The sequence below is a fragment of the Rousettus aegyptiacus genome, unplaced genomic scaffold, assembly GCF_014176215.1.
Source record: "Rousettus aegyptiacus isolate mRouAeg1 unplaced genomic scaffold, mRouAeg1.p scaffold_m13_p_5, whole genome shotgun sequence".
Classification (NCBI taxonomy): domain Eukaryota; kingdom Metazoa; phylum Chordata; class Mammalia; order Chiroptera; family Pteropodidae; genus Rousettus; species Rousettus aegyptiacus.
Genome location: NW_023416308.1, coordinates 22,346,904 through 22,352,404, shown reverse-complemented (window position 1 = coordinate 22,352,404; position 5,501 = coordinate 22,346,904). Strand labels below are relative to the sequence as shown.

The window sequence follows — 5,501 nt, the reverse complement described above, 5'->3', positions numbered from 1 at the left end:
CAGGCCTGGATTCCAATTCCAGTCCAGGTATCATCCAGCTGGGGGACCACAGGCAAATGCCTTCACACCCTGGGCCATATTTTCCCCATCTTTGAAACAGACTTGCCTCCATCCTGAAGCTGCCACGTCCATTTAAGGGAGGCCCTTTCATTGGGCAGAGGACAATAAGCAGACTTAGTCTGTCCCACATTCTGACCTCCTCTTCCAAGGGAGGCCCCAGGCCCCAGATCCCAGCGTATTGAGTTTGAGGGACCCTCATCGTCTGCCAATCCCATCCCTTTCTCCTCATCTGCACTGATGCTGAGCTCTGTCTCTCTGGAAATTTCAACTGTGAGAAGAGCCAAAGGTATCCACAGTCATTTGCTGAGCACCTACGACATGCCAGGCCCTGGATATTCCTGCCCTTGCTGGATCCTCCCCAGTGCCCCGTTTTACAGATGAGGAATTTGAGGCTTAGAGAGGAAGAACAGGGGCCTAAGAACACACAGCTGGGAAGTGCCGAACACAGGGCTTGAACTCACATCCCCCCAGCTCTGGAAACAGCCTCTCTTTGGGGGATGGCTTCTGGCCCCTGTGACTTCATAGAAAATGTAAAAAAAAAGAAACCCCTCCCAACTGGGGCCCAGTAGACATGAGGGCACAAGAGGAAGTTATTTGGTGGGGGCGGGGGCGGGTACAGTGGGAGTCAGACAAAAAAAAGAAGCCCCTGTAGAAACCACTGATTGTGACTATCGATTAATAGTAATAATAACCCACATTTTGAGCCTTTAACACATACCATGCCCATGGAGGCCTCCTAATAGCTCTCTTGGGAACGGTTCAAAATGTATTCCCATGTTACTGATGCGGAACCTGAAACTCAGAGAGATGAGGTGATTTTCTGTAAGTCACTCAGCTGAGAAGTGGTGGTGCTGTGATTCTAACCCCAGTAATGCCAAGGCTTATGCTCCTTGGCCAGCAGCCTTACAGAAAGGTGGCATCAGGAAATGTTTGTTGATTGGCTGACTGACTGAAATAATGAATAATTTAATGAATGAATGACCATCTGTAGGATGCCTATGAGGGGCTGGCAGGGGCAGGAGAGGAACCTCCAAATCAAACTCAGGCCCTCCAGGTCTGCCTCTTGACCACCCACGGGGCATTTTGTCTTTTGCCTCATTGAGGGAGGGGGTAGGTGGCCATCCAGTGGGCAGAGCAGGGGCAAGCGCCAGACTCCCCCAGCCTCTCTCCTGCCCCTGAATGCTCACACTCTTTGTGACTTATTGTTTAACTTTACAAGCCCCTTGGCTTTTATGAGGGTTATTTATAAAGCTCCGGGCTTTGATTCACAGTGTAAAAAAGCAAACTCCTGTATCTGAAAATGTCACCAGGGATTAGGGGAGTCTTTGAAGTCCCCTCCCTGCAGGCAGCACCCGCCCAGCTTTCTTCTCCAAAGCATCTCCAAGCCTGGGAACCCTGGCCAGGGCCCAGGGGCCCTCCTTCGGGGTGGCTCCTGTCCAGATGAGTGACAGGTAGGGATTCCTCCCCCAGAGCAGTCTTCCCAGCTAGGCACTTTTCCCAGTTCCAGGCAGGACTGGGCCTCCCTAGTCTCCAGATGTTAGCAACATCTGTCTCTCGTGTTTATGCACAGCCAGAGGCTGCTATCTCACGTTCCTGAGCCCAGCAGTGGGGACTGAGGGTCTTTTAAAAATGGATTAGTATTACTGACTTATTGGAGCAGGGAATATAAATAGGCAGGTAGAGTAGAGAGACCAGCTCTTGATGTGGCAGGGAGCTATCCTCTGCCTCCTAGCCCCGGGGTCGAACCTTACACCATGCCTGTAGGGAGGGACCCTCATTTGTTTCTTCCTCTCTATTCAGTCAGGTGACCATTGAGGGGTTCAGGTTAGCTCATGGGGTGGTGGAAAGAGGCACCCAAGTGGACAGTGCGGAGAAGCAGCAGCATTTCCTGCTCCCCGCCTGATTCCCCATCAGCATAAGGACAGAGGGATGGACAGAATAACTTTGCCCACTTCCATTCAAACATTCATAGTGGTCTGAGGATGCTTCCAGGACATTTTCTCCCTGGCTTTCTCTGGATCTTGTGGGACCTCTATGTGTCTTAGTAGCCAATAGCAAGTGAGGAGGTAAAGTCTCAGCTTGTCCCCTCTGAGCTGTGTGATCTTGGGTGAGCCCTTGTCCTCTCTGAGCTTTCTCTCCCCTATTTACAAAATGCGGACCCTCATTTCAGGCAAGGTTGTGTGGGGGATTAAACGAAGTCATTTTCGAAAGTATGCAAGATGCTTGGTAGCCCTTGAAGGAGCCAGTGGTCCCCTACTGCCTCCTTCTTTAAACCAAGCTCCTTTATCTAGGCCCAGAGGAAATGAATTCAAGATCCTAGCGGAGAGAGGCCTCAGCCCCTTCACCTCCCTTTCCCCCTCCCCATCTGAGCCCCTGCCTAGCCTCCTCCCAGATCTGGCCTCCCAGCTAATGGAGGAGACAGCTACCGTGACCATCCACAGTGTTGGCTTCACTGCCACCATCTTTTTTTTTTTTTAATGCCTACAGCACCTGGTCTTCCTAGGTGGTCTCCCATCCAAGTACCAACCTGCCCGACTCTGCTTAGCTTCCAAGATCAGACGAGATCTGGCATGTTCAGGGTAGCATGACCATAGCACTGCCACAATCTTCACTTACTCCTTTTAAAAATCACCAAGGAGAGATAGAGGGCTTCTCTTTATGGGGGAAAGCCAATAAGGTAGCAGTGGGTGTGTTCTGGGCAGGGGGTTGTGCGTGTGAAGGTGAGGGTTGGGGAGGAGGACTGTGGAAAACCTAGGGTGGTGAGAGAGGGGCCTTGTGAGCAGATAGGTGAACAGGTGTGTCAGAAGAGTAAACTGGTAAAGAAATCAACAAACCGTGGTCTCCTTATACAAGAGAATACTACTCGGTGGTAGGAAGGAGTGAACTCCCGATAAAGCAATAACATGTGTAAACCTCAAAAAAAAAAAAAAATTATATATTTGCACCTGCTGCGCCATCTGCCTGCAAAATTTCCTCCCTCCCCATGTATAAAATTCTAGAAGAGGCAAAACTATTTGATGGAAAGCAGATTGGTGGTGGCCCAGGGGCCAAAGTGTGGGGATGGGAATTGCACAAGGGAAATTCTGGGGGTGATAGAAATGTTTTCTATCACAATTGTGGTGTTATTTACACAATTGTATACATTTGTATACAAACCGTACACATTTGCCTACATTCGTATACTCAAACTACACACTTAAAATCACTAAATTTTGTTATATGTAAATTACACTTCAGTAAAGCTAAAAAATTTGAAGTAAAAAACCTCACATGTGAATAGAAAACAATTCATCATTATAGAAAAACGTAAGATTAGAAAGTAAACAAGTAGAACTTTCCCCCACCTTAGTTTCTCCTTCCCAGAAGCAACAATGTATGATTTCAGTCACTCATTCATTCACTCACTCAACTAATATTTATTGACTACTATGTGCTCTGCACCACTGTGGCTATTTTTAAGTTGCATGAATGCCCGTGACTTTCTAGAAAGATTTTCTAGATACACTTTGCTTTTCAGTGAATGTGAACATACGACAGCCTATTTTGCACCTTTTTTCCTCCACCTAACAGACCAGCCTCGAGAGAGTTCCATGTAAGCGCACACACGTCTCCCTCATGTTTTTTAAAGGCTGCACAGGAATCCACTGAATGTATAAACCAAAACGATTAAACCTGTCCTCTCGTGACAGACATTTCAATAGGCTCTGCCTTTCATTTTTATCACATGCAGCATTGCAGCGAGCACCCTTGTACACATAGGTGGGCTTCTTCACAGGGGTAAATTTTGGAATTCTATTTCAAAACTTGATAAAGTTCAAAAGTTAAATCTCTCAAGTTAGCTCTCTGCTTGGCATTTAGATGTGTTCCCACTCCTCTCGGGAAATGGACCCAAATCCCCACTCACGCTGACAAGCATGAGTCTTGAGCCTACGTATTGTTCTGGCCTCATTGCATCCTGTGCTCCAGACTCACTGACATCTTTGTCTCCTACCTCAGGACCTTTGCATCTATTATGGTGTCCACTTACAAAGCTTCCGCTTTTCCCCAACCCCTTCTCCTAGCTAAACTCCCCCTTAGCCTTCATCCTACAGAAAGCACTGCTTCTTCCAGGGGGCCTTCCCCGATTGCCGCTGATGGGGCATGTCTCTGTCACAGCTTTCAGAGACCCTGTTCCTGACTCTGTTGCTTTCCTGCAGAGTACTGATCTTCATGCATAAAGGCATTTGTTTGTCCGGGATCCTGGGATTAATGCTTGTCTCTCCACTAGACTATGAGCTCCACAGGGTAGAGATGAGGATCGCAGACTGGACAAGGATTGGTACACAAATGAAGGAAGCGATCCTATAGGTGATGAGTAAGGAATGACAAACAAGGAGGGGGAGGAAGTCAAGTAGGGTGCAATTCCAGGCAAAGCCCTCACAGAGGTTGGCTTCAGGCTGATCCCACACAGGAGCTCAAGATTGTGAGTTATACCACAGTTATCCTGACCAAGGAAACGGAGATGGATTCTCACCCCAACTGTCAGTCCCAGCATGCAGTGAGAGCCGATATAAACTCCCTGGCTCTCTGTGTGTGTGTCAGCAAAGTGATTCCAGTAGACTGAGGATAGCTCTTTGGAGTCACGAATGCAGGCACATGGAAGAAAAGCACACAGAGGCTGGTGGAGGGGCACAGAGAAATGGTCAGAGGAATCACAGGGGCTCTGAGTAAAGCATTGATGGTACCCACTCAGCTGAGGTCTACTTTCTTGACTACCTCACACACCTAGCATAGCACTTGGAACAGAGCAGGCACTCAAGAAAGATTTGGTGAATAAGTGCATGAATAAAGGAATGAAGGTGAGTGTAGGGAGGGCATTCTGGAGGAAGAATGGCATAAACAAAGGCTCAGAAGTGGAACTAGGCAGTGGCACTTGTACTAGTCCAATGAGAGCTAATTGTTAAAGTTTTAGGAATTTTGTGAGTCAGTTGTGAAATACAGTACAGTCAGTTCTCACCTAACTTCGCCGATAGGTTCCTGGAACCGTGGTGAAATGACCTATAATGAAACAAATTTTACTGTAGGCTAATTGATAAAAACAAGAGTTAAGTTCCTACAGCATCTCATCAACATCATAACAAAATAATGTTGAACAAAACAGTGTTATTCAAAGACCTGCTAAATTCTGACAGCAACTGGTGCACTGCATTTCAATCCAGTTCTGACGCTTAACCCCTCAGAGGTAGTGTCAGACTCCATAGGTCATAGGGCACAGACTTTAACAAGACTGCCCTCACTTCAGACAACGGCTGCAAGTTTAGGGAGTCCCATACTCTCCATAGGCTTGACCATTTGCTAGAACAGATCAGAGAAATCAGAAAAGCACTGTATTGGTTACAGTTTTATTATAAAGGATAAAATCAGGACAGGCCAAATGAAGAGATAAACAGGGTATGGTCTGG

The 5,501-nt window shown here is 47.4% G+C and overlaps 1 pseudogene; it reads right to left on the bottom strand.

Moving 5' to 3' along the window:
* Window positions 1–2,538: 2,538 nt before the first annotated feature.
* On the bottom strand, window positions 2,539–2,656 carry LOC118603174 (annotated as a pseudogene).
* Window positions 2,657–5,501: the final 2,845 nt, after the last annotated feature.